The sequence below is a fragment of the Lepisosteus oculatus genome, unplaced genomic scaffold, assembly GCF_040954835.1.
Source record: "Lepisosteus oculatus isolate fLepOcu1 unplaced genomic scaffold, fLepOcu1.hap2 HAP2_SCAFFOLD_83, whole genome shotgun sequence".
Lineage (NCBI taxonomy): Eukaryota > Metazoa > Chordata > Actinopteri > Semionotiformes > Lepisosteidae > Lepisosteus > Lepisosteus oculatus.
Genome location: NW_027168394.1, coordinates 83,486 through 110,000, shown reverse-complemented (window position 1 = coordinate 110,000; position 26,515 = coordinate 83,486). Strand labels below are relative to the sequence as shown.

The 26,515-nt window shown below is 43.4% G+C and overlaps 7 non-coding genes across 7 annotated transcripts; 3 read left to right on the top strand and 4 right to left on the bottom strand.

Moving 5' to 3' along the window:
• Positions 1 to 3,060: 3,060 nt before the first annotated feature.
• LOC138235856 (U4 spliceosomal RNA) lies at positions 3,061 to 3,202 on the bottom strand. Its single transcript, XR_011188391.1, has one exon. It is a non-coding gene; the product is annotated as a U4 spliceosomal RNA (small nuclear RNA).
• An 11,416-nt stretch (positions 3,203 to 14,618) lies between these two features.
• Positions 14,619 to 14,760, bottom strand: LOC138235843 (U4 spliceosomal RNA). The gene has a single exon (XR_011188378.1). It is a non-coding gene; the product is annotated as a U4 spliceosomal RNA (small nuclear RNA).
• Positions 14,761 to 16,063: 1,303 nt separating this feature from the next.
• On the top strand, positions 16,064 to 16,182 carry LOC138235773 (5S ribosomal RNA). Its single transcript, XR_011188315.1, has one exon. It is a non-coding gene; the product is annotated as a 5S ribosomal RNA (ribosomal RNA).
• Positions 16,183 to 17,488: 1,306 nt separating this feature from the next.
• On the top strand, positions 17,489 to 17,652 carry LOC138235823 (U1 spliceosomal RNA). Its single transcript, XR_011188362.1, has one exon. It is a non-coding gene; the product is annotated as a U1 spliceosomal RNA (small nuclear RNA).
• A 636-nt stretch (positions 17,653 to 18,288) lies between these two features.
• On the bottom strand, positions 18,289 to 18,407 carry LOC138235815 (5S ribosomal RNA). Its single transcript, XR_011188356.1, has one exon. It is a non-coding gene; the product is annotated as a 5S ribosomal RNA (ribosomal RNA).
• A 1,291-nt stretch (positions 18,408 to 19,698) lies between these two features.
• Positions 19,699 to 19,840, top strand: LOC138235842 (U4 spliceosomal RNA). Its single transcript, XR_011188377.1, has one exon. It is a non-coding gene; the product is annotated as a U4 spliceosomal RNA (small nuclear RNA).
• A 5,017-nt stretch (positions 19,841 to 24,857) lies between these two features.
• On the bottom strand, positions 24,858 to 24,928 carry trnag-gcc (transfer RNA glycine (anticodon GCC)). Its single transcript has one exon. It is a non-coding gene; the product is annotated as a tRNA-Gly (tRNA).
• Between the last annotated feature and the right edge of the window lie 1,587 nt (positions 24,929 to 26,515).

Here is a 26,515-nt window from a genome sequence, read left to right as displayed (position 1 = left end):
CCTTTCAAGAAATGATACGTTCTGGATGAGGTCAAAGGTGCTGAAACACTGTATTTAGGATGTTTGCAGTGATTGTGTCTCCTGCTTCAACGCAGTGATATATAGATGTGCTCCTGTAATTTATTGGTACATGCCCTGGGCAGTAAGCAGTCTGAGGATTTATTTCCAGACGGCATAGAGCAGTGAAGTAGTGAAGTAGTGCAACACCACTTTATCATTATATTATTAGAACCTATTCTACTTAAATTATAACATTATACACAATTTGAGTTCATTTTAAAAATTAAAAGGTAATGAAAGGAATGCATATTAATGAGGAAGATAATACCGATATGCATGTGATAATCTTCCTTATATCATGTAGTGCGTCATTTGGACACTTTGTGGGCTTGAAATACAAAGAAAATCATGTTTTATGGTACAAGATAAATACAAAACTGAAGCTTTTATTTTAATTAGATTTGTTTATAAAGCATAAGCAATCATTTATTACATTACTATATGTGAAAATAACATTTTAGCATCATATTATTACATACAGGTCTTTAGCTTCAGCACAGTGATATATATATATATGCTCAGTGATTTATTGGTACATGCCCAGGTCAATAATCAGAATGAGGATTTATTTCCAGACGGGCTACAGGTAGTGTTGTGAAATACTTCAACACACTGGATCGCAGATTTAGACCCCCTGCACTCTTACTCCTTAAAAACCAAAGAAATGAAGATATGTAGCAATCACATTGTAACAGGGGTGACAGTGACTTAATGCTTATACTAGTGGACTTCAGGTACCTTTAGGGTACGGTGTTCCCTGAAGGGCTCTCAAACCCCACATTTCAGATGCCTAGCTGTATCGCTGATCTATTGCACCTCAGAATCACTTTTAAACCTTACCTCTGGTATCTTTAATCCCTATTGCTCAACGCATGGTGAAAGTATTGCATAAATGTGTCTGAAAATGAGCAATGGGCACCTGAGAGACTCATTTGCCTGTTTCACAAATGATCATATTTGACTAGAGATTCTGTTTGGAATTCAGTTGTGCATTCTGACAGCAATCCCTTTCAAAAAACGATACATTCTGGATGAGGTCAAAGGTGCAGGAACACTGTATTTAGGATGTGTTTTAAAATCCATTGACTGATCCCCGAATCCTGAAGTTTCTTCGCATGATATCGGGCTTGCAACCACTTTCTGAAAAATGATGAAAAATACCAAAAATGAAAAAAAAAATATCAATTCTAGAGCCTAAGAGGAAAACAAGACAAATTTATATCTCCAAATAATTTTATGTGCTTCAGAAGAGCCCAGGAAAGTTTTTTGCATACATGAAACCACGCCCGTTTGCACGTAAGCAGACATGGTTGCACACACGACTTCATGAAAGCACGCGTGCATGCGAAGTCATCCTGTTGAGCATTTGAAAAGCCGCACCACGCCGCACTTGAAATAGCTCTTACATTAGTGGTAGACGCAGGAATCGCCTTTTTATTTACGCTCTTACCAACGCGATGGAAAGCAAAACAAAGCAAAGCAGAGCAAAACAACGAACAAACAAAAACCCTCACGTCCCGCACTTGCAAATAACACCGTTACGTGCCCAAGCGGTATTGTATGTCATCCTACCACTGCACCCCGGGGCGTACGGTATATGGGAACGAGCACACGCCACGAATCGTCTCGAATCACTCCCTACAGCTGTAAGGCACCTTGAAGCGTGCACCCCCAACATTCTTCTTTGCGCATCTGTGAAAGGTAAATTCTTGAACAAACTCTGAACCAGCTCTAAGGAAACTAATCAGATTAGACATTACTTTGACTCATCTTTTTACGCTCAGTGCTGGATTGCTCAAACTCCAGCTAGGGTTAGGGTTAGCATTCCCACGCTACTTAGACACTTTGTTTACGCTCAGTGCTGGATTTTGGGAACTTCAGGACGAGTGGGAATTTTCTCCTATCTGTCAATTCTGTTTTGTTTTGGAGACTCTTGGCTGCCTATGTTGTACAGTGCAGCGTGAAGGAAACATTTTCCAAAACTGTGTCAGCTCAAAAGTTGTAAGAAAACCTCTCCAGCTGCTTTAACTCTCTTGATTTTTGTCATTTAACGTGACACTCGATGTATAACTGGAGCCTCACATATGCAAATGGTGAGGCTCCAGTTCGACACCACTTTACAGTATATGACAAAAGCATGGCAGACTGTGCCATGACCGGCAGATAACTTCTGCTTATTTTTACCATATTAAACATTGGAAATCCTCCCACTTGCATTTGTGACACTTGATTTTGGCTCCACCTAATACACTCTTAAAACTTCAAACACTTTTCTCTTCTCCCGCAACACTCTTGTCTGTCGGCACTATGTGGCAGCGTTGCATGACAACCCATCTCACCACGGAAAGGAACCTAACAGCTTTGGTAAGAGAGGAGAAAAGGACCTGGCACGTACGGGGCTCGAACCCACGACCTTGGCGTTATTAGCACCACACTCTAACCAACTGAGCTAACCGGCCTCACGACAGTGGTCCTCTCTGTGCTGACACTGCTCATGATGTTTCCCGAGCCGAAACTGCGTTTTTCCAAGCAATTTGACAAAGCCCGCCCACTGAAAACTGCAGCAGATCGTGTAAAGACGTTCAACTTTGTAATTACTGCACGCACAGGAAGCAGAATAAATTCCTCTTTTCAAACTGTCAAAGGTTTGCTTTGCGAACGCTGCAGGACATCGCACAATCTCTTTTGAACAGGGACGAACGATTTCTTATGGGGCGCAGTAAGTACAGACGTTTAAAAAGCTACACTCATGCCGACGATGCAGCATGAAGAAGCGCAACCTAACGTTTGACAGACAAAGGCCGGGCGCCGCTACGAGCAATATGAAATCAAACTGACAGCACACGGCGTTTCGCGCTGACTCAAAAGTGATCTCGACAGACGCTGTTCTCTGCATAACGCTGAAAGAGCTAAAGAGCGTTTCTGTTGAGACGTAACAAGCTCGTTTCTTTCTACCATGATGTCACCATGACCAAATCTGTCTTTAAGCACCTTGCTCAGTCTCTGACGACACTGTCAAAAATTGCTTTCGCCGATTGTATTGCAAACCGGCGGAAGCGGGGTATTGGGAAAAGTTTTCAACTAGCAATAATCGCGCCTCGGCTAAACCTCACAGGCTACGATACTGCCACTGCGCAAAGCTGATAGTTGCCAGGCAACCGCGGGGATCCTATGGAAATCGTTATCGATAGTCTCATGGCATGTCGTTTCTGTAACGCTTCATATTTGTCCTCTTCTTCATCTAGCTTGAGGTTTTGAAGAATTTCATGGCAGACAAGGTCTCCGTCGGGAACAAAGGGCGTTGTGAGAAAACCGTTGCTTATTTTCAGCAGCAGAAATACAACCCTTTAAGTACAAGATGACAGAACAATGAGGAAGGGCATGCCGGGAGGAACTCATGCACTACAGAGGAAAGGGGGCGGGCACGTACAGTTCACATTCAAGCCACAAGTACTCTTCTCGGATGTTGCACAAACAAATCCTAACGTCTTGAAAGCATTGCAGCATGTTTGTGTCCCACTTCCCGTGGCTGCAGGACGACTGACACGAACGGACAAACACAATCTGTGGCGTTTAGCGTGACATAGTCTTGCAGGCATCGTGCTGTCTCACTGCAATACTATACCGCTGGAGGAAACAGTCCATCTGGCCATGAAACTCATTTAAACGTCTAGCTACAGCAACTAACTATATCATGATTTATTCAGGATGTGTGGAATCAGCACGTCCCGGAGACAGCTTCCGAAATCGTGAGCATTCTCTGGTGGTAGGGGCGTTCAAGATGGCGCTCAGGTGGGAGGTAAAGTTTAGTGGTTGAGGAGTTTTTTTGAGTTTTTCATGACCTGAATGTTAATTTTTGCTTTTTTTGACTACAGAAAAATAAGGACTTAACACTAGTTGTTTAAACTTCAGTTATAATTGAAAGAAAAAAAAAACGATTTTTTTTAGGTTTAAGAATTTCGATATGAGTAACACTGGGAAAAGAAAAGAGTGCTGGGTCCTCGAAGGAGAAATCTAAGATACCTCAATCGTATATGTATAGCACTACAAGAAAATCGATGGAACTACAGGGAAAAGTGAAGCAGCTGGAGGGGACGTGGAAAGAGTGCTGGAGATGCGCTCGTACGGTAGAGCCGGAGTCCCTGCCCAGCACACCTGTGAAAACCCCGGCGGCCAAGAGAGGAAGGGGCGACCTGACGCTGGAGGAGCTCCAAACCAACATCTTTAACATGATGGGTGAGCTGAAGGAAATGATTCGATTTAATACAGTCGCAATCGAAAGTCTTAAAAAGTCCATGGACTGTGTGTTTAAAGAGGTTGAAGACTTAAAGAGTGAAGTAAAAGTTCTTAAACAAGTAAATACCGAACAAGAAAAGCATATTAAAGAACTTGAATTGAAAGTGAACGATGTAGATAGATACTGTCGACGATGGAATTTAAAATTATTTGGAGTTAAAGAGGAACGTGATAAGGACCTTGTTGCAACAGTGAAGGGTATCTGTAAAAGGACCCTGCCGGACCAGGAGGACGTAATATCGGCCATTGACTTTGTTCACAGGCTCGGGAGAGCGAACATGTCTGGGCAAGTGCGCCCCAGATCGATTATAATACAGTTCACCAAGAGGACGGCGAGGGACATGCTCTGGCGAGCGGCGAGGGGGAATGAGTATTTGAATGGGAACAAACTGAGGTTTGCAGAGGAACTGTCTGCCGCGGACAGGAGCACCAGGAACCAGCTGTGGCCCCAGGTTGAAGCTGCCAGAAGAGAGGGGAGGAGACCCTACTTTGTGGGAGCGAGGGCCTTTGTGGACGGGAAGGAGATTTGCTCCCAGTGACTGCTCAGTTAATGATTATGTTTGGTTTTATTTGTTATACCAGTATATACTAGTGTTTCTTTAGTGTTAGTTTGGAATGGTGTAGTTAAGTGTTAAGGACTGTTATAGTTCTGGTTCTTTGAAAAACTCAATAGTTTAGATAGTCTTAGAGTTAGTTATTTGCTTTTGTGTATGTCTTTTTCATGAATGCCAGAGGTACTCGAAATGTTGTTAAAAGAAAAACGTTTTTTTTGTTTTGTAAAAAACTGTGCTGAGTTTTATTTTTTTACAGGAAACGCATGCATGTTGAAACTAAAGTTTATAATTGAGAAATATTAAAGCAAGGAAAATATGATACGTGTAAAATATACAATTTGATCACATAATTACTTAATTACCTCTGGTAGTTAAATGTTTTTTTTCTGCTGCGTTTTTTTTCTCTTGTACATGACTCTGATCCTCTTGTTGTATTTGTATTTGTAAATTCTACATGTTTAATAAAAATAAAAAAAAGCATTATAATCAAGTAGCCACAGAAATTGCATCACGCTTTCATGTATGCTATTGCAGACACCAACGTTGCCTAGATAGAAAACCGAAATAGCCGTGGGTTTGCTTGCTGGTCTGAAGGATCTCTCTTCGAATCTCTATCATTTGTCAATGGAAGTAAAACGCGCTGCAATCTGATACGTTCAGAATCAAACCCGCAGCTGTTGTTCGACTTTATTTCTTGACTAATTACAACTGAGTGTCGCATGAGCAGTTACGTAAACTTGTCTGGTATATTTGAACACAAATGCCGTTCTTCAATTAAAACTAACAGTACATTGTCAGGGACATTCAGTTCTATACAAACAAGAGACAGACAAGAGAATATTCCTACCTTCATGTGGACTACGTGTTGACTTACTGATCGGAATAATTGAAAAGTTCGGGTTCATAGCCGATGCAGTGCGTTCTAATTAGAACAACAGCAACGCTGAGCTCTCAGCACCGTACTGAGCCCAGGTGTTTTTCTAAAGCTGTCAGGTGCAGTTCATTTACATGAAGGAAATCTCTTACTGGGTACGATTACAATGCAGTAAGTAGCACAGGCTACTAAGGGAGTAGCCTGATGCGTTTAAAAACGACCCGAGCCAGCCAGGAGTCGAATTTACAATCTCCTAATCCGTAGTCAGACGCGTTATCCATTGCGCCACTGGCCCTGGTGTGACACTGCAGGACTGTAACCCAGTGAGCTCAGCACTGCAACTAGTAAAATATTACCCGCGGTCCATTCTTTTCCAAAAGTGAGAAACACCTGTTTTCTACATGTTGTCTGTTTTAAAACCATATCTCTTTAAACCAAACCAAGAGTTTGTCTTTTGCACTGATATTCTGATTCATTTCGATTTCAAAGAAAAAAAAACATTATCTTCCAAAGCATCATAAAATTGTCCCTTCTTCCAGACTCTACTTCTCTCTTGTAGTAGTACAGCAGACCTTTCCAGGTGAGCAGATAACAGAGTCCGAAATGAGCTTCCTCCATCAAGCAAAGTACCTGAACATGACTCTGTCTTCATAAATGCGCCCCTGTAATAAAGAAATTAAATCCAAAATCAAGAGGGCAGTTGCCTACTGAAGTTCAAGAAGTCATCAATTTTAACCTAGCAACACATTAAAGGCTGCATCTATACAAGTATGATTCTAGAAATGCTCACCAGATTACGTTTTAAGAAGGAACTGCGCCTCAGGTTTCGCCGAGATCTTAACTCGGATGGCAGGATTCAGAGTCCGGAGTGTGGACTGATGGAGCACGGAGGGTCCATATACTGTGGATCCCTCAGTGATCTTCCGCGTATTCAAACCGCCAGCGTGTAACTCCCCTGTCCCCGTGACCTCATTGCTCTGCTCTCACCTCTGTGCAGCCGAGCCCGACTCATGATAAAGTGGAAAAAAATATGCCCCCAACGTGAGATTTAATTTAGATTTCACAGATGCGCAAGGAAGAATGTTGGGGGTGCACACTTCAAGGTGCCTTACAGCTGTAGGGAGTGATTCGAGACGATTCGTGGCGTGCGCTCGTTCCCATATACCGTACGCCCCGCGCTGCAGTGCTAGGATGACATACAATACCGCTTGGGCACGTAACGGCCTTACATGCAAGTGTGGGACGTGAGGGTTTTCGTTTGTTCGTTTTGTTTTGCTCTGCTTTGCTTTGTTTTGCTTTCCATCGCGTTGGTAAGAGCGTAAATAAAAAGGCGATTCCTGCGTCTACCACTAATGTAAGAGCTATTTCAAGTGCGACGTGGTGCGGCTTTTCAAATGCTTGTGGGCATTTCTCTGTTGTTGATTCTTTTTTTGTGTGTAACAAAGTGGCATTTTCATGTCCGGACGGGGAGACTTTATCATTCCGACATGAAGCCACCCTTAAGTCCTCTGAGGCGTGTCTGTCTGCAAGGCTTGTATTTTGGAAATGTTTTTTTTAAACGGAGAATGACTTTGAAATAGGCTTCCGCCGGCGCCTCGCGATCCAGGTAAGATTGTAGCAAGAACGCAGCGGCGGTGGGGCTTGCTGTAGTCGTGGCCGAGTGATTAAAGCGATGGATTGGAAATCCATTGGGGTCTCTCCGCGCAAGTTCGAATCCTGCCGACTAGGTTGTCCGCCTCCAGTCCTTGTGTTCCGGCGCAAGGAAAGAAGCGTGCCTCTTTGCTGTTCCTGGTGGTTTTAAAACGCCAAATCGCTTGTACCCGCTGCCTTGGAAATAAATTCTTCAGCATCCGCGAATGCCTTTTTGCAGCTAAATGACGGTGTAAGTGTGTTTAGCCAGCGGGACTGGCTAGAGACGTAACTAAAGAGACTTGACGAAAATCAACTTAAGGAGATTGGAAAATATAAGAGCGTCTGAAAGTATAAGTACAGTACAGGTGGACGTAAAAGTAGTTAGATAAACAGTGTTTGTATTTTTATACAATTAGTTGCAATAGAGGAAACAATTTGGGTTTATTCGAATGTCTCAGACATGCTGAAACGCTGTAGGTTTAGAATCGAGACTGGGGAGAATAACGTCTTGTGAGAAGATCTGTTTACCTAACGATTAGATCCTGTAAATCCCTTGTACCCTCCCTAAGTCTGTCCCAGTCCAGTGGATAAAAATGTACTGTTAATGGAGTGTTGGTTTCTCTGTTATGGGATACTGGAGCACTACTGTCATGCTTGTTTCACTCCTCTGTTCAACAGTGTGCTATAGAGTAATGTATATGGGGAGACGGCAGGAGGCCACAGGAGTATTGGGGCAGCAAGTTTTACTTGCCGAGTACCAGATTTTAATGGATGGTTTTATCCCAGATCTATTGGGTTGGAATATTATGCATTACAAAGAATGACTATCCAGAACAGGGTATCACGTGGCTTCAACTGACTGTGATCACTCAGTATGTTGATAGTATTCTGAGTGCTTCCCCTGACGAGGAAACCCACAAGTCTGAGTTGCTTCAGCTTTAGAGTGTCTAATAGAAGCAGTTATGATAAGGCCCTTTTGTGTCTAGCATTGTGAAATTTTAACAGGGCTTGGGTGCAATGTTTTTACAGGGTGAGCACAACTCTTAACAGATCTGCTTAAGGGGGGAGTGCAGTACAAGGACAAGATTGCCTTGGTTCCCGCAACAAAAGCCGCCTATAATAATTTGAAACAAGCTCTCTTACAGGTGCTGAGACTGGGGTTTCCTCAGATGGATCAACCATTCCTTTGTATGTAAGTGTGGACAAAGGGTTACTGTATATGTATATAATGTATGTATTTGTTGCATGTAGGCCACAATTCTGGATGGCTATGGAGAAATAGGATTCTCTCACAACGGCAGGGACTCCAGTTAAGAATACTAGGCTTGTCTCTGAACTGATTTGTAGTTTTACAGCTGCCGACAGAAGCAGCTTGAGTAAGGTGTAAATAACACAATAAATAAAGAATTCCAGTAACTCAAGGTAACAACCATGCAGATGCAGATGCCAGACGAGCTGCACTGGGAGAGCGGGAGTCTGAGACCCCTGTGAAACCTCTATTGGGGAAAGGGGAGAATTCAGGTTGAGGCCTTTAATAGATGTTTAATAGTGGTTAGAACAAATGTGTAAAGAATGTGGGGTTGTATGATGATGTGATGTGGGCTGGCACATACCCAAGTGTATGACAAAGATGATCCCAGGGTATGGACTGCCCTGCCCCTTGGATACTGATCTAGGGGCAGACTACACTGGGAAGGTGTGCCAGGCTGTAATTGCCTCACTAGGGGTAAGTTGGAAGTCACATTGCCCCAATCACCCACAGTCTGAAAGACCAACTAAGGAAATATCAACTGAAGGGACACCGTGGGTAGATAACTCTCTATTAAAGTGTTGTAGGTTTGTTAACTGAAGCGGTGCACAGGGCTTGTGAACAGGTGCCGGACGCTTGGGGACCTCCAGCAGAGGGGAGACACGACCGGATACCTGGCGAGTGGGTGTAGGTGAAGAAGAGATACCCTGCCAGATGTTGCAATCCTGCTGGGAGGGACCATATCAACTGCCACCAATTACTGATTGTGCCATCTGAGTGACAGGATGAGATCGCTGGATCCGCGCATCGCACTTTCACTGACCCACGGCACCAGAGACTGAGTGAACAGAAAGAAGGATGTTGTTACCGTTTCTGTGTCTGATGCTTCCTAAGACCAACAGTGTGCTTGTTAGGCCTGAGGAGCATTACTGGGGATATGGTATCAATACATTCCGGGTGTTGGGATATCTATCAGGGTAATACATTTCTAATTGGACTATAAATAATGTCATATTGTCTGCTTTAAAACTGATGTTTTCAACTCTATTGTAGAGATTCTAGAATCAACTAATAGAGAATTGAAATAAAAAAGGGCATAAGAAGACATTACCAAGAACGACCACAAGATGGAGATATTGTCTAGACATTACCAACAACGACCACAAGATGGAGATATTGTCCAAAGAGGCAAGAAGGGCAAAGCCGCGAAAAGGTAAAAGCATTTTTTGAAAGAGATTGCTGTCAGAATGCACATCCGTATCCCAAACAGAATCTCTAGTAGAATATGATCATTTGTGAAACAGGCAAATGAGTGTCTGCTACAATATGATTGCTACATATCTGCATTTGTTGGTTTTTAAGGAGTAAGAGTGCAGGGGGTTTAAACCTGCGATCCAGTGTGTTGAAGTATTTCACAACACTACCCCTAGCACATCTGGAAATAAATCCTCATAAGTGCAAACACATCCTAAATACAGTGTTCCTGCACCTTTGACCTCATCCAGAATGTATCGTTTTTTGAAAGGGATTGCTGTCAGAATGCACAACTGAATCCCAAACAGAATCTCTAGTCAAATATGATCATTTGTGAAACAGGCAAATGAGTCTCTCAGGTGCCCATTGCTCATTTTCAGACACATTTATGCAATACTTTCACCATGCGTTGAGCAATAGGGATTAAAGATACCAGAGGTAAGGTTTAAAAGTGATTCTGAGGTGCAACACATCAGCGATACAGCTAGGCATCTGAAATGCGGGGTTTGAGAGCCCTTCAGGGAACACCTTACCCTAAAGGTACCAGAAGTCCACTAGTATAAGCATTAAGTCACTGTCACCCCTGTTACAATGTGATTGCTACATATCTTCATTTCTTTGGTTTTTAAGTAGTAAGAGTGCAGGGGGTCTAAATCTGCGATCCAGTGTGTTGAAGTATTTCACAACACTACCTGTAGCCCGTCTGGAAATAAATCCTCATTCTGATTATTGACCTGGGCATGTACCAATAAATCACTGAGCATATATATATCACTGTGTTGAAGCTAGAGACCTGTATGTAATAATATGATGCTAAAATGTTATTTTCACATATATTAATGTAATAAATGATTGCTTATGCTTTATAAACAAATCTAATTAAAATAAAAGCTAAAGTTTTGTATTTATCTTGTACCATAGAACATGATTTTCTTTGTATTTCAAGCCCACAAAGTGTCCAAATGACGCACTACATGATATAAAGAAGATTATCACATGCATATCAGTATTATCTTTCTTATGAAAATGCATTCCTTTCATTATCTTTTACTTTTTAAAATGAACTCAAGTTGTGTATAATGTAATAATTTAAGTAGAATAGATTCTAATAATAAAATGATCCAGTGTGTTGCTCTACTACACTACTTCACTGCTCTATGCCGTCTGGAAATAAATCCTCAGACTGCTTACTGCCCTGGGCATGTACCAATGAATTACAGGAGCACATCTATTTATCACTGCGTTGAAGCAGGAGACACATAGTCTCTGCAAACACATCCTAAATACAGTGTTCCAGCACCTTTGACCTCATCCAGAACGTATCATTTCTTGAAAGGGATTGCTGTCCGAATGCACATCTGAATCCCAAACAGAATCTCTAGTAAAATACGATCATTTGTGAAACAGGCAAATTACTGTCTCAGGGGCCCATTCCTCATTCTCAAGACACATGTATGCAGTACGTACACCATGCATTGAGCAATAGGGATTAAAGACACCACAGGTAAGGTTAGATGTCATGTTCTATGATCATTTCTTTCAGCATTAGGGACTAAATATACCAAACGTATGATGCTAAAATCCTGAAAAAAGGATGTGCTCCATCTCGGCAGTAGATTGGATTCCAAAACTGATTTGGGTCAATATACATTACCTTTGAAGATAAGGTACAGTCTACTGTAGGGAACCATCAACTTAGAAAGCATTGGCCTTCCCTGGGGGTCAGGTAGGTGCAAAAGATAAACCTTTATCCTATCTTTATCTTAAGATAAGTGGCCAAGCAGTATTTTTCCAAGTTTCACCAAGCTCATCATGTTGCCATAGTAGAAAAAGTTCTATAAAATGTTAAATAACTTTAAAAAAGCATCTTGGTCTTTCAGTACTGTACAAGGTGAATTAAACTGTCCCTGGTAATAAAAAGTAATTAGAAGCATCCCAGAAACTTTATCTCTAGAAACATTAGCTGTTTTATATCATGTAATTTAGTGTGATGTCAGAATTCAAGGACATTATCACACACAGAAATTGGTTCAGTTAAATCTAAAAAACGCAGCTAAACATGGGTTTAAATGTAAAATAGAAGTCTTACCTCTTGTCAAAAGATTTAATTCAAGAAGCGATGTAATAAATGATTGCTTATGCTTTATAAACAAATCTAATTAAAATAAAAGCTTAAGTTTTGTATTTATCTTGTACCATAGAACATGATTTTCTTTGTATTTCAAGCCCACAAAGTGTCCAAATGACGCACTACATGATATAAGGAAGATTATCACATGCATATCGGTATTATCTTTCTTTTAAAAATGCATTCCTTTCATTACCTTTTACTTTTTAAAATGAACTCAAATTGTGTATAATGTAATAATTTAAGTAGAATAGATTCAGGTAGGAAATATAGAGTCATGATGTTTATGGCTGACATCATTTCACATGGGTGAATTTTAAGCTAAGAAATAAAAACATTTACAATGAAGATACCATTGCTTAATTTTTAATGCGTTTAAAAAATAAATACCTCCTGAGAATAATTTGCCACTCCCAGATCCTTGGTAAGGTACTGTTTGAATCCAATCAGGAGAGGAGCATCCAGGGAGTGCTTTCTATAGAGTCCAGCTTGGGCCACTCTCTTCCGGCCTGCTGATACTTTTTAACTACTCAGGGCCTGTAAGGATATAAAACACCGGTTTAAACATTTTATACCTATAAGACAAATTAGAATTTTAGTAAAAAATAGATACATCTGAAAAATAAAAAGTCTTACTGCTGATAGAGTTCTTCAGAGCTCACATCTTCCCCTTCCTTATCCGCTTCTGTTTCAGTTTCTAGAGCAGCCTCTGGCATCTCTTCCTCCTGGACAGCGGCCTCTTGCTCAGGGCCGCTGGAATGCAGGTATATTCTTTTCAACATGCTTTTACATAATATGTTGTAACAATGATTTCAAAAAGAAACTACAGAAGCCTTACAGATTAAAAATATCTCACCTTGCCAATGTGTCTTCAGGCTTCCCATGTACAAAAAGGCCCAAGGACTCTAGCAGTCTTACAACCACTATCCTGTTTGCCTCACCAGACACGATCTCTATTCTGTGGTAATCCACGATGACCCCATTCTTCAGGTGATTCATCATGTCCTCCCTCGCCTGTTGAGAGGCCATCCTGATCTCTTCTGCCGTGGCGTGCTTCATACACGCCCTCTTCAAGTGAGCAGGAAGCTGATCAAGAGTATTCAGGCACATCTTGCACACCAGGGGAATCCTCGCGGGTTTCCTTTGAAAATAAATAATACCATCTGTGTATAGAAACAAGCTAAGACTGATTTCTTAAATTATCCTTAATTTTCTCTCTCATAGTTTGAGCATAATGATTTTATTGCATTTATATAAGAATTGCTCATTGCTCCAAAATAAATAATGGTTTCATAAAAAAGTGAGCACTTACTTGGTCTCAGTCACAGACTTTCCAATAGAAGCCATTGTGGAGTTCAGCAACTGCAGGTCCTAGAAGTGGGGAAGGAATTTTAAAAGAGAAATTGAATTACAATACAGAAGGAATGGCTGAGGGATCACTGAAATATATATATACAAATTCCAAAGACTGAGTCCATATAGAAACAACTACCTTTCATTTTCAGTATAAGAAAAAAAAAAACATTATCTTCCAAAGCATCATAAAATTGTCCCTTCTTCCCCGTGACCTCATTGCTCTGCTCTCTCCTCTGTGCAGCTGAGCCCGACTCACGGTAAAATGGAAAAAAATATGCCCTCGACGTGAAATTTACTCTGGAGCGAGCCAGTGTTGCGCATAGCTGCCTTCAAAGCAGTTGACCCAGGTTCGATTCCCGGCCAATGCAGTTGCAAATGTTTTCAAATGCTGTCATGAGCCTTGGATTGTGACTAGCAAAGTGAAGCCTTTTGAAAGAGCTAAAGCACTGCAAAACGGAATTGAAGGAGAATCTTACAGGGGATTCTGAGCAGTGTCTGCATACATGCAGTCAGATAAAGGTGCTGAAAGCTTGAGCTACTCTCAATGTCATGCTGCCCTTCCCCGGAGTAAATCTGTTACATTGAAAGAATGCTTCTGGCAGGTTCAAAAAGGGACCCTTGTTAATTGGAGAAAACAATGATTTCGAATGAATTCTGTACGCGTTAAAAGACAGCTATACACAGAAAACATGCAGGACACTGCTCATGATGTTTCCCGAGCCGAAACACAGTGCGTTTTTCCAAGCCATTTGACAAAGCCCACCCACTGAAAACTGCAGCAGATCGTGTAAAGACGTTCAACTTTGTAACTACTGCACGCACAGGAAGCAGAATAAATTCCTCTTTTCAAACTGTCAAAGGTTTGCTTTGCGAACGCTGCAGGACATCGCACAATCTCTTTTGAACAGGGACAAACGATTTCTTATGGGGCGCAGTAAGTACAGACGTTTAAAATGCTCCACTCATGCCGACGATGCAGCATGAAGAAGCGCAACCTAACGTTTGACAGACAAAAGCCAGGCGCCGCTACGAGCAATATGAAATCAAACTGACAGCACACGGCGTTTCGCGCTGACACAAAAGTAATCTCGACAGACGCTGTTCTCTGCATAAAGCTGAAAGAGCTAAAGAGCGTTTCTGTTGACACGTAACAAGCTCGTTTCTTTCTACCATGATATCACCATGACCAAATCTGTCTTTAAACACCTTGCTCAGTCTCTGACGAGACTGTCAAAAATTGCTTTCGCCGATTGTATTGCAAACCGGCGGAAGCGGGGTATTGGGAAAAGTTTTCAACTAGCAATAATCGCGCCTCGGCTAAACCTCACAGGCTACGATACTGCCACTGCGCAAAGCTGACGGTTGCCAAGCAACCGCGGGGATTCTATGGAAATCGTTATCGATCGTCTCATGGCATGTCGTTGCTATAACGCTTCATATTTGTCGTCTTCTTCTTCTTCTAGCTTGAGGTTTTGAAGAATTTCATGACAGACAAGGGCTCCGTTGGGAACAAAGGGCGTTGTGAGAAAACCGTTGCTTATTTTCAGCAGCAGAAATACAACCCTTTAAATAAAAGATGACAGAACAATGACGAAGGTCATGCCGGGAGGAACTCATGCACTATAGAGGAAAGGGGGCGGGCACGTACAGTTCACATTCAAGCCACAAGTACTCTTCTTGGATGTTGCACAAACAAATCCTAACGTCTTGAAAGCATTGCAGCATGTTTGTGTCCCACTTCCCGTGGCTGCGGGACGACTGACAAGAACGGACAAACAATCTGTGGCGTTTAGCGTGACATAGTCTTGCAGGCATCGTGCTGTCTCACTGCAATACTATACCGCTGGAGGAAACAGTCCATCTGGCCATGAAACTCATTTGAACGTCTAGCTACAGCAACTAACAATATCATGATTTATTCAGGATGTGTGGAATCAGCACGTCCCGGAGACAGCTTCCGAAATCGTGAGCATTCTCTGGTGGTAGGGGCGTTCAAGATGGCGCTCAGGTGGGAGGTAAAGTTTAGTTGTTGGGGAGTTTTTTTGAGTTTTTCATGACCTGAATGTTAATTTTTGCTTTTTTTGACTACAGAAAAATAAGGACTTAACACTAGTTGTTTAAACTTCAGTTATAATTGAAAGAAAAAAAAACGATTTCTTTAGGGTTAACCCTTTTATGTTTAAAAAGTCCGATATGAGTAACACTGGGAAAAGAAAAGAGAGTGCTGGGTCTTCGAAGGAGAACTCTAAGATACCTCAATCGTATATGTATAGCACTACAAAAAAATCGATGGCAACTAAAGGGAAAAGTGAAGCAGCTGCAGGGGCAGCAAGAGGGCGGAGGCGCCGCGCGCCCGGCCGACGTGTTGGACCGGTGCGCTTTACGTGCTGAAATAAACACGCGACAGCCCCGAAATGTTTCCAGAGTGCTGTGCACTGAAGACTTGCCTGGTGCTCCTCCGTGCAGATTGTTTGTCCTCCTCCAGTGCAGGACGAGCCAACACAAGGGAGCGCATTCGCCAACATCCAGGCACGCAATGCGATTTGGAAAGCAGCTCCTTTCCAAAGAGTTGCACACGAACGATCCTTCAGTCCCGCTCGGGGGGCATGGAACCCCCGCCACACACAGCTTCAAGTAGCGAGTCATGCGCCAGGGCTCTCGCTTACGGCCACACCACCCTGGACACGCCCGATCTTGTCTGATCTCGGAAGCTAAGCAGGGTTGGGCCTGGTTAGTACTTGGATGGGAGACCGCCTGGGAATACCAGGTGCTGTAAGCTTTTGCTCTCCCGGCCAGCAGGGGTCGCCGTTGGTGCCGTAGGCTTTGGGAGGAAAACCTGCAGGATGGAAAGGTGATCTATAGCCTCATCTCTAGAGATGTTTTGTTGCTGTGGCATGTGTGTGACCCATATTCAAAAAAAAAAAACCCGTCTGTAAAACGAATATCGAAGCTGCCTCTAAATCTGCAAATGAAGATGAGTCGATAAACCACTCGTTTTTCGTATAACTAGACATTTATTCATTTGTTACCGATTTCATTCATTGAGCCCTGGGGTTTCCTAATGGCCAAGGAGGGTCGGGACCTCGGTTTGACGCCTCCCCCGAAGGACGGCGCCTGTTTGTGCAGCAGAGTGTCGCCATCAGGAGGCTGGGGCGTAAGAGAGCCACACAGCCCGCAGGGTGAGCGCTCCCTACTGGTCCCAGTCACACCTCTTGCAGGAGCAGCAGCAACCGGAGCTTTTCCGGGGTGGAATCTCCCATCCGGGTGCCGGCCAGGCTCACACCTGCTGGGCTGCCCCGGGGGTGAGCCCAGTCGAGAGTCGCAGGGCCAGATCTAGTCACCGGGGAGAAACGATACAAGTGAAGGATTGCTCGGCTCTCGGCACTTGAAAAGACCGACAAATGTCTCGTTCCCGCCGGAGCTGAATGTACCCGCATGTGTGGTGTCGTCTTCTTCCCCCGCCCCGCTGTGTTTGCTGTATTGTCTCTGAAGCCGCCCCCCCCGAGACGAGACGGGCTGTTCCTGTGCCCCAATTAACACTTTACAGGTGCCATTCCCCGGCATTGTGGCCATTGGAGCCCCGACGCAGCTAATGCGGAGCACTTGTTGGACTGGCATCGAAAGGACGTGTGCGCACGGAGCGAGCCTTCCCTGCGGCAGAGCGCGGGAACTTTCTCCCCCCCTCCCGCTGCAGGAGTTGTGTGCACTGCAGCGGTGCCGAGAGAAAAGCACAGAAGGCAGCAGGCTCTGGAGAGCAGGTAAGAGACGGAGCCTTGTGGGCAGGCAAGCAGGCCCGTTTTTTGGAAATTGCTGAAAAGGTTTGTTCGGTGTGTGGCAGGCGCACGTCGCAATGAGGCCGAATTGCATCCCGGGACATGCTGCGAATGCGCAACGGCGACTGCAGATGTGTAGGAAACGGCGCGCTCGTTTTCTCGTTTTGCCCACACTTTTGAGTGTTAGTGTGGCGTGTGAGTGTGTGAAAGAGTGGGCCCAGCAGGAGGCGGTGGCGTGCAGGGCGAGGAGGTGGCCTAGGCTGCGCGATTTGTGCTGTGGGTGCGGGCCGCTTGCAGGGGCCTGTTTAACTCATACTTACCTGGCAGGGGAGATACCTTGATCAAGAAGGAGGTTCACCCAGGGCGAGGCTCGGCCATTGCACTCCGGCTGTGCTGACCCCTGCGAATTCCCCAAATGTGGGAATCTCGACTGCATAATTTCTGGTAGTGGGGGACTGCGTTCGCGCTCTCCCCTGATGTGCTTGGTCCAAAATCAGATACGGGAGGGTTAGGACACCACGAGCTGCGTGGCTGCGGAAGGATCCCGGTTCGACAGGAGTGGACGCCGCTGCTGGTTCTCGCTGGCTTTTAGTTAGGGGTCCGGAGAAGCATCTCAAGCTAGTTCCACTACTCCTTCCGGACGTTCATTCCCTTTTCAAAGTCAGTCGTTTTGCTGTAGTCTGCGTTCTTTAGGCTGATTATCGAGGTTAGCCTTTATTTGGTCATGGGGGGCCTCGGTACTGTATGCTGAGTCTAAAGACAGTTTCACCCGTTTTCTGATTGCTCGGTTCTGTACCAGTGCAGACATGTCAAACAGTGAATGGCTGTACCTCTATTGTATTCGTGCTCAATGAATGAAATCGGTAACAAATGAATATATGTCTAGTTATACGAAAAACGAGTGGTTTATCGACTCATCTTCATTTGCAGATTTAGAGGCAGCTTCGATATTCGTTTTACAGACGGGTTTTTTTTTTCGAATATGGGTCACACACATGCCACAGCAACAAAACATCTCTAGAGATGAGGCTATAGATCACCTTTCCATTCTGCAGGTTTTCCTCCCAAAGCCTACGGCACCAACGGCGACCCCTGCTGGCCGGGAGAGCAAAAGCTTACAGCACCTGGTATTCCCAGGCAGTCTTCCATCCAAGTACTAACCAGGCCCGACGCTGCTTAGCTTCCGAGATCAGACGAGATCAGGCGTGTTCAGGGTGGTGTGGCCGTAAGCGAAAGTCCCTGCGCCTGACTCGCTACTTGAAGCTGTGTGTGGCGGGGGTTCCGTGCCCCCCGAACGGGACTGAAGGATCGTTCGTGTGCAACTCTTTGGAAAGGAGCTGCTTTCCAAATCGCATTGCGTGCCTGGATGTTGGCGAATGCGCTCCCTTGTGTTGGCTCGTCCCGCACTGGAGGAGGACAAACAATCTGCACGGAGGAGCACCAGGCAAGTCTTCAGTGCACAGCACTCTGGAAACATTTCGGGGCTGTCGCGTGTTTATTTCAGCACGTAAAGCGCACCGGTCCAACACGTCGGCCGGGCGCGCGGCACCTCCGCCCTCTTGCTGCCCCTGCAGCTGCTTCACTTTTCCCTTTAGTTGCCATCGATTTTTTTGTAGTGCTATACATATACGATTGAGGTATCTTAGAGTTCTCCTTCGAAGACCCAGCACTCTCTTTTCTTTTCCCAGTGTTACTCATATCGGACTTTTTAAACCTAAAAAAAAATCGTTTTTTTGTTCTTTCAATTATAACTGAAGTTTAAACAACTAGTGTTAAGTCCTTATTTTTCTGTAGTCAAAAAAAGCAAAAATTAACATTCAGGTCATGAAAAACTCAAAAAAACTCCCCAACCACTAAACTTTACCTCCCACCTGAGCGGCATCTTGAACGCCCCTACCACCAGAGAATGCTCACGATTTCGGAAGCTGTCTCCGGGACGTGCTGATTCCACACATCCTGAATAAATCATGATATTGTTAGTTGCTGTAGCTAGACGTTCAAATGAGTTTCATGGCCAGATGGACTGTTTCCTCCAGCGGTATAGTATTGCAGTGAGACAGCACGATGCCTGCAAGACTATGTCACGCTAAACGCCACAGATTGTTTGTCCGTTCTTGTCAGTCGTCCCGCAGCCACGGGAAGTGGGACACAAACATGCTGCAATGCTTTCAAGACGTTAGGATTTGTTTGTGCAACATCCAAGAAGAGTACTTGTGGCTTGAATGTGAACTGTACGTGCCCGCCCCCTTTCCTCTATAGTGCATGAGTTCCTCCCGGCATGACCTTCGTCATTGTTCTGTCATCTTTTATTTAAAGGGTTGTATTTCTGCTGCTGAAAATAAGCAACGGTTTTCTCACAACGCCCTTTGTTCCCAACGGAGCCCTTGTCTGTCATGAAATTCTTCAAAACCTCAAGCTAGAAGAAGAAGAAGACGACAAATATGAAGCGTTATAGCAACGACATGCCATGAGACGATCGATAACGATTTCCATAGGATCCCCGCGGTTGCTTGGCAACCGTCAGCTTTGCGCAGTGGCAGTATCGTAGCCTGTGAGGTTTAGCCGAGGCGCGATTATTGCTAGTTGAAAACTTTTCCCAATACCCCGCTTCCGCCGGTTTGCAATACAATCGGCGAAAGCAATTTTTGACAGTCTCGTCAGAGACTGAGCAAGGTGTTTAAAGACAGATTTGGTCATGGTGATATCATGGTAGAAAGAAACGAGCTTGTTACGTGTCAACAGAAACGCTCTTTAGCTCTTTCAGCTTTATGCAGAGAACAGCGTCTGTCGAGATTACTTTTGTGTCAGCGCGAAACGCCGTGTGCTGTCAGTTTGATTTCATATTGCTCGTAGCGGCGCCTGGCTTTTGTCTGTCAAACGTTAGGTTGCGCTTCTTCATGCTGCATCGTCGGCATGAGTGGAGCATTTTAAACGTCTGTACTTACTGCGCCCCATAAGAAATCGTTTGTCCCTGTTCAAAAGAGATTGTGCGATGTCCTGCAGCGTTCGCAAAGCAAACCTTTGACAGTTTGAAAAGAGGAATTTATTCTGCTTCCTGTGCGTGCAGTAGTTACAAAGTTGAACGTCTTTACACGATCTGCTGCAGTTTTCAGTGGGTGGGCTTTGTCAAATGGCTTGGAAAAACGCACTGTGTTTCGGCTCGGGAAACATCATGAGCAGTGTCCTGCATGTTTTCTGTGTATAGCTGTCTTTTAACGCGTACAGAATTCATTCGAAATCATTGATTTCTCCAATTAACAAGGGTCCCTTTTTGAACCTGCCAGAAGCATTCTTTCAATGTAACAGATTTACTCCGGGGAAGGGCAGCATGACATTGAGAGTAGCTCAAGCTTTCAGCACCTTTATCTGACTGCATGTATGCAGACACTGCTCAGAATCCCCTGTAAGATTCTCCTTCAATTCCGTTTTGCAGTGCTTTAGCTCTTTCAAAAGGCTTCACTTTGCTAGTCACAATCCAAGGCTCATGACAGCATTTGAAAACATTTGCAACTGCATTGGCCGGGAATCGAACCTGGGTCAACTGCTTTGAAGGCAGCTATGCGCAACACTGGCTCGCTCCAGAGTAAATTTCACGTCGAGGGCATATTTTTTTCCATTTTACCGTGAGTCGGGCTCAGCTGCACAGAGGAGAGAGCAGAGCAATGAGGTCACGGGGAAGAAGGGACAATTTTATGATGCTTTGGAAGATAATGTTTTTTTTTTCTTATACTGAAAATGAAAGGTAGTTGTTTCTATATGGACTCAGTCTTTGGAATTTGTATATATATATTTCAGTGATCCCTCAGCCATTCCTTCTGTATTGTAATTCAATTTCTCTTTTAAAATTCCTTCCCCACTTCTAGGACCTGCAGTTGCTGAACTCCACAATGGCTTCTATTGGAAAGTCTGTGACTGAGACCAAGTAAGTGCTCACTTTTTTATGAAACCATTATTTATTTTGGAGCAATGAGCAATTCTTATATAAATGCAATAAAATCATTATGCTCAAACTATGAGAGAGAAAATTAAGGATAATTTAAGAAATCAGTCTTAGCTTGTTTCTATACACAGATGGTATTATTTATTTTCAAAGGAAACCCGCGAGGATTCCCCTGGTGTGCAAGATGTGCCTGAATACTCTTGATCAGCTTCCTGCTCACTTGAAGAGGGCGTGTATGAAGCACGCCACGGCAGAAGAGATCAGGATGGCCTCTCAACAGGCGAGGGAGGACATGATGAATCACCTGAAGAATGGGGTCATCGTGGATTACCACAGAATAGAGATCGTGTCTGGTGAGGCAAACAGGATAGTGGTTGTAAGACTGCTAGAGTCCTTGGGCCTTTTTGTACATGGGAAGCCTGAAGACACATTGGCAAGGTGAGATATTTTTAATCTGTAAGGCTTCTGTAGTTTCTTTTTGAAATCATTGTTACAACATATTATGTAAAAGCATGTTGAAAAGAATATACCTGCATTCCAGCGGCCCTGAGCAAGAGGCCGCTGTCCAGGAGGAAGAGATGCCAGAGGCTGCTCTAGAAACTGAAACAGAAGCGGATAAGGAAAGGGAAGATATGAGCTCTGAAGAACTCTATCAGCAGTAAGACTTTTTATTTTTCAGATGTATCTATTTTTTACTAAAATTCTAATTTGTCTTATAGGTATAAAATGTTTAAACCGGTGTTTTATATCCTTACAGGCCCTGAGTAGTTAAAAAGTATCAGCAGGCCGGAAGAGAGTGGCCCAAGCTGGACTCTATAGAAAGCACTCCCTGGATGCTCCTCTCCTGATTGGATTCAAACAGTACCTTACCAAGGATCTGGGAGTGGCAAATTATTCTCAGGAGGTATTTATTTTTTAAAGGCATTTAAAATTAAGTAATGGTATCTTCATTGTAAATGTTTTTATTTCTTAGCTTAAAATTCACCCATGTGAAATGATGTCAGCCATAAACATCATGACTCTATATTTCCTACCTGAATCTATTCTACTTAAATTATTACATTATACACAATTTGAGTTCATTTTAAAAAGTAAAAGGTAATGAAAGGAATGCATTTTCATAAGAAAGATAATACCGATATGCATGTGATAATCTTCCTTATATCATGTAGTGCATCATTTGGACACTTTGTGGGCTTCAAATACAAAGAAAATCATGTTCTATGGTACAAGATAAATACAAAACTTAAGCTTTTATTTTAATTAGATTTCTTTATAAAGCATAAGCAATCATTTATTACATCGCTTCTTGAATTAAATCTTTTGACAAGAGGTAAGACTTCTGTTACATTTAAACCCATGTTTAGCTGTGTTTTTTAGATTTAACTGAACCAATTTCTGTGTGTGATAATGTCCTTGAATTCTGACAACATCACACTAAATTACATGATATAAAACAGCTAATGTTTCTAGAGATAAAGTTTCTGAGATGCTTCTAATTACTTTTTATTACCAGGGACAGTTTAATTCACCTTGTACAGTACTGTAAGACCAAGATGCTTTTTTTAAAAGTTATTTAACATTTTATAGAACTTTGTCTACTATGGCAACATGATGTGCTTGGTGAAACTTGGAAAAATACTGCTTGGCCACTTATCTTAAGGTAAAGATAGGATAAAAGTTTATCTTTTGCACCTACCTGACCCCCAGGGAAGGCCAATGCTTTCTAAGTTGATGGTTCCCTACAGTAGACTGTACTTTAATTTCAAAGGTAATGTATATTGACCCAAATCAGTTTTGGAATCCAATCTACTGACGAGATGGAGCACATCCTTTTTTCAGGATTTTAGCATCATACGTTTGGTATATTTAGTCCCTAATGCTGAAAGAAATGATCATAGAACATTTGGACACTTTGTGGGCTTGAAATACAAAGAAAATCATGTTCTATGGTACAAGATAAATACAAAACTTAAGCTTTTATTTTAATTAGATTTGTTTATAAAGCATAAGCAATCATTTATTACATTAATATATGTGAAAATAACATTTTAGCATCATACGTTTAGTATATTTAGTCCCTAATGCCGAAAGAAATGATCATAGAACATGACATCTAACCTTACCTGCGGTGTTTTTAATCCCTATTGCTCAATGCACAGTGAAAGCATTCCATACATGTGTCTGACAATGAGGAATGGGCCCCTGAGACAGTCATTTGCCTGTTTCACAAATGATCGTATTTTACTAGAGGTTCTGTTTGGGATTCAGATGTGCATTCGGACAGCAATCCCTTTCAAGAAATGATACGTTCTGGATGAGGTCAAAGGTGCTGGAACACTGTATCTAGGATGTGTTTGCAGAGACTGTGTGTCTCCTGCTTCAACGCAGTGATAAACAGATGTGCTCCTTTAATTTATTGGTACATGCCCAGGGCAGTAAGCAGTCTGAGGATTTATTTCCAGATGGCATAGAGCAGTGAAGCAGTGAAGTAGTGCAAAACACTGGATCATTATATTATTAGAATCTATTCTACTTAAATTATTACATTATACTCAATTTGAGTTCATTTTAAAAAGTAAAAGGTAATGAAAGGAATGCATTTTCATAAGAAAGATAATACCGATATGCATGTGATAATCTTCCTTATATCATGTAGTGCGTCATTTGGACACTTTGTGGGCTTGAAATACAAAGAAAATCATGTTCTATGGTACAAGATAAATACAAAACTTAAGCTTTTATTTTAATTAGATTTGTTTATAAAGCATAAGCAATCATTTATTACATTAATATATGTGAAAATAACATTTTAGCATCATATGTTTAGTATATTTAGTCCCTAATGCCGAAAGAAATGATCATTTGTTTAACATGCACGGGTCTGTCTCAAAGGATGCAGTACTCCTGAAGGGCCTCAAACCCTACATTTCGGATGCCTAGCTGTATCCCTCACATGTGGCACCTCAGAATGACTTCTAACCTTACCTGTGGTGTATTCAGTCCCTATTGCTCAATGCACGGTGTACATACTGCATACATGTGTCTTGAGAATGAGGAATGGGCCCCTGAGACAGTCATTTGCCTGTTTCATAAACAGGGACCTGGACCTAGACCTGGCCCGTACAGGGCTCAAACCCGCGACCTTGGCGTTATTAGCACCACGCTCTAACCAACTGAGCTAACCGGCCTCATGACAGTGCTCCTCTCTGTGCTGCAAAAAATCAAACTCAGGGAATTTCTTTTGTCCTCCTTTGAATAGAAAGCCGTGTAATCAGTGTACGGGCTTTCTCGTGCAGTTTCATGGTTCTTGTAACCCAAATCCTACACTGGCCTGAACTGCCCCCCCATTTCACAGCATTTTTCAGCTGATTTAAAATGTACCTAAAGGAGAAGCATTATTGAAGACCATCAATTACCAAGAGCTTTTGTCAAAGGTTTTGGTGGTCATTTTGAATGACCACAGAGTGCTGTGACCTCGGTTTTATCCAAAAAGACAGCGCCCTTTTACAACACAGCATCTCCGTCACTATACTGGGGCATTGGGACCCGCACAGACCTCAGGGTGAGCGCCCCCCCGCCGGCACCATTAACACCGCTTCCAGCTGGAAGCTTTGTTTTTCCCTGTAGCTCACCCTCATCCGGATTCTGACCTGGCTCACACCTGCTTAGCTTCAGTGGGTTTTCAGTTGCGAGTTGCAAGGGGATGCAAGTGATGGAGCTGCTCGCTGCAAAAGCCACTGCATTGGCCGGGAATCGAACCCGAGCCTCCCGCGTGGCAGGCGAGAATTCTACCACTGAACCACCAATGCTCAGTGCCTGTCCCTTCAAAAAAGACGCTTTTTTGGTGCTCTGTGCAAAACGCGTCGACATATGCTTCCAGCTGCAAAATGCCATTTGCGGACGCTGAAGAACTTATTTCCAAGGCAGCGGGTACAAGCGATTGGGCGTTTTAAAACCACCAGGAACAGCAAAGAGGCGCGCTTCTTTGCTTGTGCCGAAACACACCGACTGAAGGCGGACAACGTAGTCGGCAAGATTGGAACCTGTGCGGGGAGACCCCAATGGATTTCTAGTCCATCGCCTTAACCACTCAGCCACGACTACAGCAAGCCCCACCGCCGCTGCGTTCTTGCTACAATCTTACCTGGATCGCGAGGCGCCAGCGGAAGCCTATTTCAAAGTCGTTTTCCGTTTCAAAAAAACATTTCCAAAATACAAGCCTTGCAGACAGACACGCCTCAGAGGACTTAAGGGTGGCTTCATGTCGGAATGATAAAGTCTCCCCGTCCGGACATGAAAATGCCACTTTGTTACACACAAAAAAAGAATCAACAACAGAGAAATGCCCACAAGCATTTGAAAAGCTGCACCACGTCGCACTTGAAATAGCTCTTACATTAGTGGTAGACACAGGAATCGCCTTTTTATTTACGCTCTTACCAACGCGATGGAAAGCAAAACAAAGCAAAGCAGAGCAAAACAAAACGAACAAACGAAAACACTCACGTCCCGCACTTGCATATAACGCCGTTACGTGCCCAAGCGGTATTGTACGTCATCCTAGCACTGCACCCCGGGGCGTAAGGTATATGGGAACGAGCACACGCCACGAATCGTCTCGAATCACTCCCTACAGCTGTAAGGCGCCTTGAAGCCTGCACCCCCAACATTCTTCTTTGCGCATCTGTGAAAGGTAAACTCTTGAGCAAACTCTGAACCAGCTCTAAGGAAACTAATCCGATTAGACGTTACTTTGACTCATCTTTTTACTCTCAGTGCTGGATTGCTCAAACTCCTGCTAGGGTTAGGGTTAGCATTCACACGCTACTTAGACACTTTGTTTACGCTCAGTGCTGGATTTTGGGAACTTCAGGACGAGTGGGAATTTTCTCCTATCTGTCAATTCTGTTTTGTTTTGGAGACTCTTGGCTGCCTATATTGTACAGTGCAGCGTGAAGGAAACATTTTCCAAAACTGTGTCAGCTCAAAAGTTGTAAGAAAACCTCTCCAGCTGCTTTACCTCTCTTCATTTTTGTCATTTAATGTGACAATCGATGTATAACTGGAGCCTCACATATGCAAATGGTGAGGCTCCAGTTCGACACCACTTTACAGTATATGACAAAAGCATGGCAGACTGTGCCGGACCAGCTGGTAACTTCCGCTTATTTTGACCATATTAAACATTGGAAATCTTCCCACTTGCATTTGTGACACTTGATTTTGGCTCCACCTAAGACACTCTTAAATCTTCAAACACTTTTCTCTTCTCCCGCAACACTCTTGTCTGTCGGCACTGTGTGGCAGCGTTGCAGGACAACCCATCTCACCAAGGAAAGGAACCTAACAGCTTTGGTAAGAGAGGAGAAAAGGACATGGCCCGTACGGGGCTCGAA